We start from the raw sequence: 17208 nt of genomic DNA on the forward strand, positions 1-17208 counted from the left end.
TAGTTTACATTTTATTTAAAATTATTAGTATAGTGCATATGCATGTAGAAATGGTGAACCGGTATGGATTTAGGAAAATATAATTTCATCTGATTTTAAAATCTTAGTTACCATTTTTACTAAATTTTGAAATTTAATTTGATTAAGCGTCTACCACAATTACATTGTGAGCCGGATTTAAGTCAAATTTTGAAATTTGGTGAAAGTCTTAATCATATTATAAAATCTACTTTTAAGAATTTAATCAGATTTTTAAATCTGGTTAAGGTTCCATTAAAATTGACTTGTACTTTAATTTAAAACGACATTAACATTTTTTGTTGTTGTTGTAAATACATGCTTATGTGACGTTCTAAATTATATAAGAAAGGCATACATAATAAAGACGTCATCATGCATAATATAGGAAAGCAGTTAAGAGTAGAATGACAGTTAATAAGAGATTACAGTCATCTTTAAAATAGTACTGGAATGAAAACTAGAGTGCTAGAGTTTAAAAGCTTGGAGTAATAGAGTTTCTCCCTAAAATACAAAAAATTTAAAACTTAGAACATGATAAAGTTCTTCAAAATATCCTGGAACAAGAGAAATAAAGGCTAGTAAACTAGGCAGCAACATTGTTGTTCCCATCAAGAGTTGTTTCCAAAGTATCCTCCTCGCCATCTGCTCTCATCCAAGTGGATGATCATCGCAAAAGAAAACAAACGCAAACATCGCACAAACACAAGCAATTACAAGGGTGAGCTAATCATACAAAAAGAAAAGCATGCAATTATATTCACATGTACATATCATATTTAATCTCAAGTCAAGTGTATGCAAGCAAAACAATATATAACACAAAACCTAGCATGTTAATTCCTAGACTTGACTCGTACAGACTTTAGAATGATAGTCGAGCTATGGCGAGCCATGCACCCGTGGTGGCTTGTGATACTTTGGCTCCCCCGCCTTGCCACACTCACGAGGTTAGTCTATTCCGCATCCTAGAGCATAATGAAAGCCTCCAAGACTAAAACCTCCTGCTACTCCTCGCCGCATGGTCTAATCCTCTCTACGTGAGAAGAAAGGCCATTGGAGCGTCAGGACAACCCAAAATTGAGCTCCTACTTTCATTCTAAAACACTAAGAATTTCACAAGAGATTATACATTTGAAACTACCATATGCAACCATGAAATCATGTTTCACTCTTTTCCAATTCACACACATTTGAATTATAATCAAACCACATGTTTAAGCTTTAAAGATCAAGTTATATGTACCTGAACATGCTGCACAACCACTTTCAATCATTTCAAATAGACAATACTGTCATGTTATCTCAATCACACTACAAAACTCTACAATTTCTTGTAAAATAATACATCCCCACAGGTAAAATTTAATATCATACGTAATCTTTACTGTTAATTTTTTATAAAACAATATTATTTTAATATAATTTATTATCTTATTTACTCTCTTGCATCTCTTATATATAATATATTAATAATATATCTCATATTTTTTTTATATATAAATATTATGATAACAATTTATATCATACGTACTCCCCTGCATCTTGGATATCCCTATTATATTAATATAATATATATCATGCTTTCCTAACTTATATTTCTATATATATATATATATATATATATATCATATTTTTCTAACTTGAGCACTACTCTCAATACTAACCTAACTTCTAACATCCCAAATTTATGATAAACACCTGTTTAAACTTATTTTGATGAATTTTACCAATTAAAGCAAAGATAGACTTACAATTTAAAACAATAACAGAAATAATTAAATAATTATAATCTAGATCTTCCGTACCCAACATTTTAATTTATTATTTGACTGAAATTTTATTAGGAAAATTAATCTGAGACCAGTTATTATATTTATTCCATTCGTATGGAGTTTAGTTAATGACTTTATTATGTTTACGAACTATAATTACCATTATAAATTTAAGCATAATTAAGTATTTGGTGGGATATATGTGTTGTTTTCCCTCACATTAGTTTATGATAGGTTAAATCATATATATGAATTTTCTATATCTGGTAGAATATTCCAGAATAGAATCTCGAGTTTGACTACCTTATAGTGCACAATTAATGACTATGCAAGGAATAAGGAAATCTGCATACAGTCATTCTATCACAACCTCTTGTTCAGTTGCATTGCAGTAATGGTTCACGAGTTATGTAACTTTGAAATTACTACATGGATACAGTTATGTAACTTTGAAATTGCTACATGGAAAACTTAGAAGCAGGCCCACCCCTTTCTATACGGTATTCCATTTCTCCTTTATGACCAATTTCAAGGGCTTGGAGTGCACGGATGATAAACAAATAAAGTTTTTTCGTTTTTTAATACAATTCCTTAATAAAAATGATCCAGGTTACTATGACTGTAATTAAACTTGGGAAAATGTAACTAATGCCCTAAGGAGACTGTTTAAAGAATTAAAAGGAAAAATGTTTCATTGTTTTCATGTGTTTTATAATGCACTACCATATTATTTGAAAAAAAAAAGAAAAAATAAATCTGTCATTAAGTCAGTGCTTTCCCTATTATATTATATTATATAATATATATCATGTTTTATATTTTCATGTTATTTAATAATATATATATATATATATATATATATATATATCATACTTTTCTAACTCCAGCACTACTCTCAATATTAACCTAACTTCTAACATCCCAAATTTATGATAGGCACCTATTATTCTAAAGTTATTTAAGTTTGAATTTAACTTCAAAACATAGTATCCTATGACTTATGGACTCTAATTCAATTATGCCATTTTTATTGTGTTTTAGTTCAATTTTATCTGCGTAATAAGTTGTAATTAACTCTAATTCAATTATGCCATTTTTAATGTGTTTTAGTTCAATTTTATCTGCCTAACAAGTTACAATTGACTTGTCTAAACTGCCCAAACAGACCAAATGCACTCAATACCCAAAACTCTAAAAATCACTCCTTCATTTCCCATTAAACACCCAAAATGGTTCCTATTTGGTAAACTACTTGTCTAATTTTCATCATAGTAGATATCTTACTTTCGCCCAATTGGTCACCGGAGAGGACCCAGATGTCTGAACGCATCAAACTCACCTTCTACGCCAGCACATACGACTAGTCACAACTGACCGGACCAGGCCAGAGCTGCTCTATGATCAGTGATGTGCCAACTCAGGTTTTTAAGGTTCCTCTATCCTACCAACAAAGAAAGGCTCTCAACAAGTTCTAATCAATTTATTTAAGTTACCTAAACTAATATGTTGTACTCTAGATGTCAAATGCCCAATTTTTATATTTTACTTCCTCTCACAGTATCTGTGTACCTACTTACTACCCATATCAATGCCATTACATAATCCTTACTCCAACCTTTTTCAACAAAACCAATTATAGCCAACAACTTATCAAAGTCACATGATAATCAGCACACCACAGATACACAAATTTCATAGCCTCAACAATTTACAACTCAACATACTCAAAACCAAAAATATAATATAACAGTACACTAAATTTCAATTTATCAAACATGCACATCATACAGCTCATAAAAAAAATATGAATAGCTCTCCTTACTTGGGTTTCTTAAAGTACAGCTAGTTTGAAAATGTCCTAACGGAGTCTCACCTAGACAGAACACAACAACACCTATAAACCCCATATTGGTGGTAGAAAATAGTTCTTAGAATTATGACTTAACAAAAATTAGAATGAGGATAGCTCTAACTGCATGAAATCAGTAGAACCCCAAACCCTGGGTATAAAAATGGCGGAGGGAAACAGAAAGACCACTTACCGGAATGATATGGAGAAACTGATCGGTTCAAAGTGAAGCTTTTGACGTCGTGTAAGCTTAGGCCCCTTCAAACCAAAAATTAAATCGTTTAATGAGCTGAGTTTCTAGAAAGAAGGCAGAGTAACTATGTGAAAGGGTTTCTAGAAAGAGAAAGAAAAATAGCTAAATGAAGAATCTGATTTTCAGAGAAGCCCCTTCTAAGTCATGTGTCCTTAATTTTTATGGGCTGAACTGCCTAAACATAAGGCCCATCAACCCTTGGCTTATTTTCAGGTCCTTATATTCTCCCCAACAATAAAAATTTTCGTCCCTGAAAATTACCAATTAGAAGGGACACCTTATTTTCATTATATTCTATAGTATAACCACCTATTTGGCAAAGATACTATTCCCCCACAATCTTACCAACATGAGAATTTTGCCTGTATATTAAAATACTCTAGTGTTCAATAGTGTAGATTAGTCTAACCATTATTTCCCAAAACAAGTCTAGATTCATTAGCCTTAGTTCTCAAGAAGTTTTCTTTCACATAACCACCCATTGGTTAGACTTATATATAGTGTGTTTGAAAATTTACCGTGTATTAGTATTGTTTTATTATGTAGTATAACTTTTCTTTTATAAGAAATTAATAAAATTATAAATAAATTACAATCAATAATTATATTAAACTATTTATTATATATTTTATTTTATAACAATATCGTATAATAATATTAATTTAAATATAATAAAATTATAACTTATTAAATTATTTAATAATTTTATATGTATTCATAAATAATACATTCATAATGTTAAATATTTTGTAATATGTGTATTATCAAGTTATGATTTATATAATAATAACTATAAATAAGAACTTTAAAATATAAAGCTAATTTTTAAAATACTGTAATAATGTGTTTAAAATTAATAACTGATAATATAAGTTAATACAAGTATATTAGAATATATATATATATATATATATATATATATATATATATATACTTTTTTATAATAATAAAAAGTAATGAAATTATACTTTAATTGTAGATAATTTTTAAATTAATTATAGATAATTTTTTATTTATTTTGTAGATATTATTTATTTATTTAATTATAGAAAATATCAAACTTTAAAAAATGGTTAAATAAAAAATAGTTAAAATTTAAAAAATGGTTAAGTAAAAAATAGTTAAATTTTAAAAAATATAACTTGGAGGGTAAAATTAAAAAAAAAATGTGCAAAAAGTATATTTCTAGATACATAACAATTAATAGATATTAATATTTGAACTGTGCAATATTATTTGTATGAAGCTAATAGAATAACTGAGATATGTATAAATTTATTTAAAATATATTTGTATTATTTTATAATTTTATCCATTATTTTCTTAAATTAATAATTATATAACCTATGATTTCTCATTTTAGTGTTTACAATTTTTTTAAAATTTTACTTTTAAATAATATTTTTTAAAATTAAAATAATTATTTGATTAATTTTGATTTTTACAATAAATAATATTTGATTAAATTTAAAATAACTATCTATGGTAAAAAGATATTTTAATTTTATATTATAATAATAACAACAATAATAATAATTTTATTTTTTTATTATATATGTCTGTAGCACGTGTCATTTTGATTATTATAGTTAATCAAAATATTATTTACTTATTAATATGAAGTATGAATTTCGTACTTTTTTTAACATCATTATTTATAAATAAATAAAAAATTTATATATTATTTTTCAAATTTCAAAATAATATGAAAATAAAAATTATTCAGAATAAAAATTATTTAATTTTATAATTAATTTTTTACGACAACTATTTTATAATTTATTTATATTTTTATTTCAGTAGTTAAAATTTATGTTGTAACTTAATAGAACTCTTGTTATAGTAAAAAAAAAAAAGACAAACATGTGCATATTAAACATATTAACAAAACTTATGTTTAATATTCGACTCTCTTTCTTTATCCTCAATTATAATTTAACATCAATGAAATGCCAATAAAAATTAGAATAAGATAGTTATTGGATAACAATTTTAGTTTTAATGAAAGAACTATATGTAGAATATTTGCCCTAGTCCATTTTAATTTTTATTAAATAATTGTAGCATTTTATTAAGCATTATTATTATTATTTCCTTCTTGTATCTAGTGACAGATATACATCACTGAAATTCTGAGCATGCCTGATAGTGATAGTGAGAGAATAACATATGATTTAAAATCTTTTTTAGTTCTATACATAGATATAGAAATTACTGAGTGAATCTGTATTAATTCAGTACCAAATAAATCTAACTCATTACTCTAAACAATTTTTTTTTTAAAATAAGTATGAGAAATAATCTTATCTTAAACTTTTTAGCCTAAGATGTGCATGCCTATCCAAGAATTTAATTCTGTAAATTTGAAAAGCATGAACCTTAAAGAAGAAATTGCATGTATGGTAGTGTTTATTGAAGAAGTGAAAATGAAAAGTTGAAGAATTTGAGAAATAACATTTTGAATGGCGACAAAGTGTGGACTCCAATGCCACTATTGATGGTTTGAGGGAGGGCCCTTCGCATTTCTTTTTCTTTTGCCTAACCCATTTGGTGGGATCCACAAACCGACCCTCAAGTTTTTTTTCAATTTCCAATGATTTTGTAGTGTTTGCTTAGATGTCTGCAACAAAGAAAGGGTCATTTTCAGTTCTATCTTTTTCTCTTCTTTTCTTTTTCTTCGATTTATTTTTTGGACAAGGTCCACACCACCATTAACATGGCAGCCAGCCAATGACTCACTGCCTACGGGTTACATCTGTTTTGACGGCGACACACCATCTGGAGCCACGTTACAATGTCTTTCAACTCTCTCTGCACACATCTCATCTCTCTTTCATCTTTCTTTTCTTTACAAAAATACATATAAAAACAAAAAACATGCAATAGAATAATTATATATCAATGAAAATATATTAAAAGGTTAAATATGTTTTTAGTTTTTATACTTTGGAACAATTTTGGTTTTAGTTCATTTTTAAACTATGGTACAATTTAGTCTTCCAATTTTAGAAAACTCTTGTTTGAGTTCTTTTTATCAATTTTTTTTAATTTTATTTGTTGTTTCAAGCACGTTTCATTATAGCATTTGGATTGTTTGCACTATTTGACACATTTTTGTTTCAATGTTAACTGAGAAACGTGTTTGAAACAACAAATAAAATTAAAAAAATTGATAAAAAAGACTAAAACCAAAGTTTTCTAAAGTTAAAGGACTAAATTGTACCATAGTTCGAAAATGGACTAAAACCAAAATCACTCCAAAGTATAGGGACTAAAAACATATTTAATCCCTGTATTAAAAGAAAACATGAACAAAAACTCCTTATTAAAGTAACTTTTTATTGCCTGGTCTATTGGCCATATATAACAAATTAGACCACCTTATTATATAGGTTGGTAGTGTTGGATGAAACCTATGATCGGAATTAGCAGCTCCATGACGATGTTATTGGATTGCGTGTGTTGTCTTGGAACCTTCTTTCTGTTGGGTCAAGTACCCAGCTTCCTTCGCTTGCAAGTCGCAAATGGAGCGACAAGCTTGGAATCATGAACCAGAATCATAGTTTTTTTTGGCTGCGAGTGTTCCAACTATGACAAAAGTCCATGCACTTAATAATTATCCTCTGGTCCCCGAGTGAGCTGAAAGATGAGAGGAGAGAGAAATAGGTCAAAATTGTTACACTGGGTGTCTGAATTTGTAGGGCGAAGTAGTGGATAATTAGGAACAAATTTGTGTTTTCTTATAATGTACATTTTTATGGAATATACAATGTGCATGTCTAATTGATTTCCGACATGTATTTTAGTGTGTTTGGGCAAACTAACTAGAAAGACATGGAAATAGGTTTTATGTGTTATTTTTTTTAGCATTAAGACATTGACATGGGAATAAAATATGGTGCTCCCCACCACCACTGTTTGTATTATGGTCCAAAGGACAAAAATGGGAAGTGTAATATTGATTTTAAGCCCGTTTGTTTTGGTTCATGTATTGACATTTTGAAATGTTCTTTCCTTGTCTCCCACTCAGTTGTTACTACAATGCTTTGGCCTTTTCTCTTGGTCTTTTTCATTTTGGTTTGCAGAATTTTTCTCTTTGATTTTGGACCACTCCAACAGAATGAAAGTCCGTCGTGGTTATGCCATCGTTGTAACAAGGAGATGGAAGAAGTTGCGTAATGATGATCATTATAATATCCTGGGAGAAACTGCAGAGCACTGTCACTTCTTTCCCTTGAGCAAATGCAAATTCATTCTACTTTACAAAAGCATATGAAGCTGTTCAATTCTCTAAAGTCAGAACAATAGATATACAACAAAAAGTTATATTATAGAGAACTATATCATTATCACTTTATCATCATTTTTATCACCAATTAAACTTGATTGAATATGATATAAAACTATTAGATTTAAAAATTCTTCAAAGAAAAAGTTGAAAAGTGTTTGCCACAAATACCACCAAAAATATTCTTAAAATAAAGCTTCATATTTTATCTTTCTAACCATGAAAAAAAAACAATATATTAATTATTAGAAATAAGACGTAAAAAACGGAAACATATATTAAAATGAATATATGAAATTACAACAATCCAAACAAAATAAATACCAGAAAACAAAATCACATTTTGCCCATCTCATCATCAATAGTTTCATTGTGGTTCTGACGCAAAGTTGTCCTTGTTCTCGTGCGACACTGTTGTCTAGCATCGCCCCTCTCGTATGACTTCATTCTCGCACGATGTCAATCTTGGGAGGTTTATGGGAAGGAAAAATGGAGACACGAACACTTGGGTTCACAGAAAGGAGAGGGAGATGGAAGACTAGAAAAAAAAAAAAAAAAAAAGAGAAGTTAGGTTGAACGACGAATAACGAAAAGAATATGATTTTGAAAGTTTCAAAATAGTTGTGATTATTGGGAAGAAAAATTAGTGTATCTTAAATTACAATTAAGAAAATAAGAGATTTAAAAAGAAAATTATTAAGTTTCAGTGCAAATATAATTTTCACCATTGAGAATATATTTTTATTCTCGACACAATATAAATATAAAGAATAGGGTGTTAAAGTGAACTAATTGAGTTAAGAAAAAGTCAACTATTTGAAATATTAGAAATTTTATAATGTGATTTGATCCATGGATTAATAGATTAACTTATTTATAAATACTTTATTTTTGTAATTTATTTTATAGATTTATTGTAATATAATAAAAATGAATGGATTCGATTATTTTTTAAAATAATGAAATTAAAGTATTTATCTAATTTTTCAAATATTATTATAAAAATAATAATTAATAATTAAAATATCAATATGTATCAATTGAGAAACAAATAAATTAAATATTTAAACTATTCAAATATTATTCAACAATAAACTAATACTTAAAATCAAATTATGAACCTATATATATATAATTAAAAATCGTAAATATTTTTAATAAAAAACTTATAAAAAAGATAAAAATGAAAATAAAATATTGTTGGTAGTAGAATACAAGTCAATTCACCTTCAAGTTACTCAAATCGTTTTAACCAATGGGTAAGTGAGTTAAACTCACTTCAACCCACATTCAAAAAACTTAAATTTTATCAACCAAACCCACATTCCTCTTCCTCAGCCTCATCCTTATTGTTCCCTTCCTCGATCGTCATTATCTTGTCAAACAAATTGAACTAAGACACTAGAGTGGATAAACTCTTCAATGAGATCCTTTCACTAGTGTAAAAATGTTGTTTAACGTCACTCTTTAGACGTCGGTTAAGGGTAAGTACGATGTATATTGATGATCGGTGACATTTTCGTAAATAAGTTGGTCATATAAATGCTAGTTAAGAGGAGCAACGACCTCTATAGGATTTTAGACGTTGGGGTTATCCTGACTAGCGTCTATATGTCTAACAGGTGGTTGAAAAGTCATTTCTTTCCGCCTTATAGACGTCAGTTAGGGAGGGACCCCAACGTCTATAATTTATAGACGTCGGAGCCCCTAGTAACTGACGTCTATATGTCTGACAGGTAGGTGAAAAGTCATTAATTTTCGTCATGTAGACGTCTGTTCCCCTCCGACCGACGTCTATAGTATGACAGGTAGCTGAAAAGTTATTTTTTCTGCCATCTTTACGTTTGATCCCGCCACCTGACGTCTATATTCGATTATAGACGTCAATGCCCCGCCCACCTGACGTCTATAATCTGACAGGTATTTCAAAAGTCATTTCTTTCCGTCATCTAGACATCTGAACGTGTCACCCCGACTTCTATAGTTGATTATAGACGTCGGACCTCCCTACAGATGACGTCTATATATACCACGAATATTATTTTTTAAACCAAATGGACGTCAGATTAGTGAGGTCTCCGACGTATATTCCATTATAAACGTCAGTCTCCTGGGCAATAGACGTCTCATTTCTTGTTAAATGAGTGATTGTGAACCAGCAGTTTCGCGCACTAGTTTCTCCTGACAACCATCGTCTTCCTTTGTGTTTTCTCTCCGCTGCATTGCATTTTCAGGTGCGTTTGATCTCTTTTGAACCGTTTAAAGATGTTTTTAATCCGATTAAAGTAATCTTTGATGTATTATGTTTCATTTGAACTGATTAAAATGAGTTGTCGTTGTGTTTTGGTGCATTTTTTCTTGTGTCTTTAGGTAGTGTAATGCACCTTCTCCCTTTTCTAGTTTCCTCGTAAGAAAAGCTTGCAATTTTTTTGGATCTCTTATGGCATTTCAACCTGAAGCCGAACCTCGGTGCTTGCCTAGTTTCATTCCCACAGCCAAAGAAAAAGAATATAGTGAGACCCACCGTATTCTTTTTCATTAGCAGTCGGAATGGACCTAAGAAACGACCCAGGTTCGTCTTGGGGTTGAAATGCCATAAGAGATGCAAAAGACACAATTTTTTCTTATGAAGAAACTAGGAAAGGAAGGAGGTGCTACTACGATACCCAAAGACACGAGAAGAACTGCACCAAAACACAACGAACACTTCCTAGACGTCGGTTAATGTCATGTGCGACGTCTATAATGCCTTTAGACGTCAGTTAGTGCCACATCTGACGTCTTTATAGTGCCCTTAGACATCTGGTAGATTTGTGTCTGACGTCTATAACAACCCATAAACACCATGAACGACGTCTTTATAGACGTCGGTCATGTCAGTGAACCAATGTCTATAACGACGTCATACTGTAAATAACTAACGTCCAAGTAACGTCGCCCACATAGACGTCGATTCTGGATATGACGTCAAAAGCCAAAAGTAACAAACATCTAAAGCCCTTTCTACACCAGTGTTTAGATATCAACATTCTTCCATGGTGTGTTCGATTTTGTGGTACGAACGCTTCCTTGTTGAATCGACATTGGGGGTAGGTGGTTGAGGTTATAGGAGATAGATGAGCTCTAGGTTGCATGCTTCTTTGAGTATGATATCCCTACATTTCCATCAACGCAGTCAGGAACATCTCGGTGCGCTCCCATGGGTCCCCACCCTATCGCACCAGGAGATCGATTTGCTGAAGATCGTGAAGAAGACCTCTGATTCCAAATCTGTAAGGGATATTTTTTATCGAGTTAAACACAACAAGATAGGTTTGTGGTGAAGGATAATTTTTTAAAATTTAAACTAATTAAATTTCACGTAACTCTGTCACATGCTTCATAGTTGAAAAGTTAACATCCTACCTCATTGCAATTTTAACATCATCCACTAAAATTAATGACAAAGTTTCAATTGACTCGATTTTACAAAAACAGAACCTAATTGACATAAAAAAAATACGAAGACCTATATAAGACAAATCTACACAAATAAAAACCTCCAAAATTTTTATTATAGAGTACTCAACTTCCAATTTGTTTCTTTGTCTTATTTCAAATTGACTCTAGAAAAAAAAATCCAGGCTTTATCATTAGATTCGGCTTTATTTACTCTAATTTTACCAAGAGCTTAAAATATATAAAAAAAGAACAGATCAGAAGACACAAAGATAAAAATATAAAATAAATCAAGTATTGTAAAATAAAAATGTACTAAGGAAGGAAAAAAATGCGTATACAATTTTTGGCTCGGTACTTGGAAAGACAATTGGAGAAAAAGATGTGAGAATATTGTAAGAATATTTCACTGAAACTGATATTGAAATGTTTTTGAGAAATTATAAATGTTCCTAAAATAGTCTAAATTTTGCAACAAGACGAGATCGTATTAATGTGAATTTTGAGCAACCTAAAAAAAAAAGTCTATTTTAAATTAATAGTACATAAATCTTTCTCCAATCAGCGAACGGTTGAATTGTGTTTTGTCCATGCAATGGAATTTGTTGCATGAGATTGGAAAAGAGAAAAAGGCCTTGGCCACAAAAGTCACACTTTATGAAGTGACCACAGAGAGGGTCCTTCACAAAAACTACCCTCCGAAAGTGACATGCATGCTTTAAGAAAATTATTCACCATTAGAGCACTGTCTACCACTGACACATTTCATTCACTATTTTATTGAAGGATCAAAATTTATATTTTTCAATTAACTCTTTTAATTAGGATTATATGTTCAATTTTTATTAACCAAGTTCTTTTTAGTTTCCTAGAGACTAGAAAATAAAGAGTCACATAATCCCAATTGACATTAGAGACTCAATTACAAAATATAAAGGTTTTACATACTCAATATTTTTTTTTATAAGAACCCAATTTCAAATTTATAAGAGCTTAGAATTTAATTATGTTTTTTATTTTTATTTTCTACCAAAGACACTTAAGGAATGATGATGAAAAATAATAGTATCTAACTCCAATTGATGGTAAAATAAAACATTATACAAAACCAATTGAAAAATATAATTTTTTAAATATTTAATGAAGTGAAATTTTTTAATAGAAATTTAATTGAAAATATACAAAATTATTAAGGAATTAAAAAATAATCAAACCCATGTGTATTACTATTGAACTCAACAAATGTTGTTTTGTTTTCTTTGAAAGATATATGTGAAAAGAAAAGAAGATCCCTTTAATTCGTTTATCTCTCCTTGAGAGATTCTTCATTTTGTTTTTGCGCCCCACACTCCACAACTTTCCGTCTTCATCTTTTCATGTTTTCTCACTCAACATTTGAATTCATTCCACCGTCTAGCATGATTCACAAAGAGATGACACAAAACATAAAGTTCTTTGTCCTTTAGGAGTTTCTGATTGTGATCAAAGTTCTTCAATTATATGTGTTTATTTTTGATCCGTGAAGTTTCTTTTCTAGGGTTGGATCCACCTTGCATGTGCTTCTAGGTTTGACCTAAAGTATTATTTTATTATCATAATTTTTCTAAAATAGAGTTGATTTCCATGTATCCTATCGCAACCTTAGTCGAGAGGATTTGATACTTCCATTTTTTTCACAAATATAAATAATATATATTATAATTTTAATATATTTTATGTATTTAGTTTTTTCAAATTTATATATATTTATAAAAAAAAATTGACACTTCAAAATGTTTTTTGAAGATTAGTGACAATGTGCATCATTGAAAAATTAATTAATGTATGAATTTAAGTTCAAAGAAATGGAACAATAACGAGATTAGTTTAATTTCTGAAGAAAAAAAAACTTTAGTTAAATGTAAAATGTGATTACTAATTAAATATTTTTCAGCTTCCTCATTTGTTTAATATTTTTTCTCTCACTCAAATTTGTAGAAGAGAGAATAAAGTGTATGCACACACATAACATAAGAAATTATAAAGTTGATTTAGTGATAAAACTAAAAAAATTGATGTAAAAGACTGTGAGTTTAATTCTTTCATTAATATTTAAGAATTGTAAGATTGATTTAAAGGATTTTGAAAAAAAAAAAAAGATTAATTCAATTCCTTCCACTAACATTTACAATTGTTGAAGAAAAAAAAAAACTATAAATGGAAATCCAATATGGAAATTATGACTACAAGTGAGAATTAATGTCAAATTTGGTGGAAACATGATTGGCCTGTAATGTTAGCTTGTGTTGTTAAATTAAAGCTTAGGAAAGGCGCTTTGAGATGTTAAAGTGAGCTTAACCAAGCATGCATAATGAAGGCACTGACTTCCACTAAAAACCCTACTTTTTATTATAAGGCAAAACTATTATACTTTTGTGAGCCCACCCTATAAATCAAGGTAGGGTATCTTTTCTTTTATCTATTTTTTAGTACTTAATGGAATCTTAACCTTTAAAAAATATATACTTTCACCTTTCATGTGAAGGGATTCATTAGTGTTCCGTGAAACATTTTTCACCTTTTTGGTGAATTTCAACCATTTTTTTTTTTCAAATAATGTTGTTTGTCTCTCTTTATATATATAAAAAATAATATTAAATTGGTTTATTTTGGTATGTGTCTTAATTTAATTTTTATTTCAAAAAGTTCGATACAATCAGGACTCCTTTAGTACTATATTAACAACATTAAAAAATGTTATGTACAATGATTTTTCTTATTTTTTTAAATTTTATTTTATTTAAAATATTTTTTTGTTAAATTAAAATTTATTAAAGATTAAATTGACATTATCTCATGTAACAATAATAGTATAAGATGACTATTGTAGTCTTACAATGTTATTATCTTAGTCTCATCTTTATATTTTAATTTGTCTTAATTTAGTCTCAATTTTATTTTTAAAATTAATGAATTTTATCTTATTCTAAATTAAATTTATATGATTATTATATAAATATTTTAATTAAAATTAATTTTTTATTAAATAATTTTAACACAATTATTTTTATTTATATTTTACATTAAACTTTATTTAACTTTTTTTTTTAAAATTTTATATTTATTTTTTTAAAATTTTTGTAAAGTTGTTTAAAAATTATCTTTAAAATTTAACATTTGAATTTATAAAATTTTTATTTTTAAACCACCTCAAAATTTATAAAGAAATTAGTGAATTTTACAAATTTCAAAAATATATAATCATTTAAAAAATAAAAATGTTGATATGTTTACTTTATTTTATTTTTATGAGTGTTATTAATAAACAAGTTTAACATATTTGTTATTTATTAATTTAAATAAACTTAATTTTATTAAAAAAATTTAATAAAATTATCAGTTTTAATAAAATTATTTTTATAATACTTATATAACAATTAAAAAGTTAAATTTTCTTTGAATTAAGAGAATGACAACATTGTTTAATTTAAAAAAAATATTATTTTAGACAAAATAAAAATATAATAACCAAATTAAAATTAAGACAATAACATATCACACCACGGGTGTGATATAATATCAATTTAATATTGATAATTTTATTATTTTTTTTAAATTAAAAATAAAAATAAAAAATTTAAATAGAATAAATTAAATATTAAAAATCACGAATTAATATGTGAGACTTTTTAATATTGTTAGTACAATATTATAAAAAAAGTTTAATAGGTTCGGATATATTTGGAGGTTTGTTTTAATTAGGTCCTCCAATTTTTAAAGTGATCAATTAGGTCCCTAATTTTGTCAATTTGAATCAATAAAAGCTTTTCTATTATATGCAGTTAAGACCGTGAAGTTTTTGAACATGTGGCACGCTGACGCTTCCAGGTGGCATCGTTTCAAGTGCATAGGTGAATTATAAAAGGTGAAATCCCTAAATTAAAAGGGTGTATTTGAAGGTGAAATTCCTAAATTAAAAGATATTTCATCATTTTATAATCCACCTATACACTTGAAACGGTGTTACCTGAAAGCGTCAGTGTGCCACATGTTCAAAACTTCACGGCGTTAACTGCATTTAACGGACAGACTTTTATTGATTCAAATTGACAATATTAGAGACCTAATTAATCACTTCCAAAATTAAAGAACCCAATTGAAACAAACCCCAAATATAGTGACCTCTAAACCTATTAAACCTATAAAAAGAATACTTTACATTAAGTTTCCCAAAATAAAAGTCAAATTAAATATATAAGAAAAAGATTGATGTACTCACCCTTAGTAGTCAAGGAAGAAAAAACACACTTATCTAAAACTTTATGTGATATTCTTTAACTACGAATTTATTTTATTCATATACGACAAAATTTCATGAACTTACCAGCAAAATATTATTGACAGAAACAAATCCATCAACAAATATGAATTATGGACAAATTTTGATGGTTTTAATTACAGATAGATTTTACATATAAATGATAAGTTTAAAATATGGTTTCTTTATTAAAATTAAAAATCTATAAAATGAAATTAATTTCAATATTTAGATGGAGTAATTTTATTAATAAATTTTAAAAAAATATTTTCTAACATGTATATCTAAATCTTAATTAAGTTTAATTACTAGTCCATTTGGAAAGAGATAAAAGTATTTTGTTTAAAATAAATTGAAATTAAATTGAATTAAAATTTAAAATATAAAAATTAAATTGAATACAAGATAAAAACAAGTTACACTATCATTATCACATGACACAATAATGATCTAACACGTCACACGACACAATAGTAACCTAACATGAAATAATTTTTTTTAAAAATTAAAATAAAAATAAAAATACATTGAGCTAAAAAGTTACATGTATAAATCCGATATTAACATCAATCTAACCAAAATTATCTAATTATATCGTTTTAAAAGTTAAAGTAGTTGATTGTACCACATAAGAACTACAAGTATATTTGAATTTTTCAACAAATTAGAAGATCAAACATAGAATTAAGCCTAAAAAATAATAATATTAAGCATTGCGTGTCAAATTGATGCTACAAAATAGTTTTTTGTTCATATAAGTATCAGTTTAGCTTATACAAAGGAAAGAAAATAAATAAAATAAAAGCATTAATGAAAGCATGAATCACTGATACAAAGGAAAGAAAATAAATAAAATAAAAGCATTAATGAAAGCATGAATCAAAGTGTCGACAGATCGGTAATTATGATGATAAGATACTAACAAAACGAAATTATGATTTACTGACAAATTGTTTCGATGACTTTTGTTATTGATAATTGTGATATACATTACTATATAAATTTTCGTCAATAATAAAATTTATAAACTTTCTATAGATTTTTCTAGAGATTTTACAAACGAATTTCGTTATATCAAAATTATCTATCGGTAAATTGAAATGTAAAACCTATTAGAAAGATTTGTCGATAACTTTCAATTTATTGATGGATATGTTGTTATTGGTAATATTTCTTCGATAATTAATAAAATTTTTATAGCATAAAAATAACTTTTTCTTGATAAAAAAAATACCATGGAAAAGAATTGACTTTGACCTCATTTTTCTTATAAAAAATATCACTATAATG

This window comes from Vigna radiata, chromosome 7, assembly GCF_000741045.1.
Source record: "Vigna radiata var. radiata cultivar VC1973A chromosome 7, Vradiata_ver6, whole genome shotgun sequence".
NCBI classification, from domain to species: Eukaryota; Viridiplantae; Streptophyta; class Magnoliopsida; order Fabales; family Fabaceae; genus Vigna; species Vigna radiata.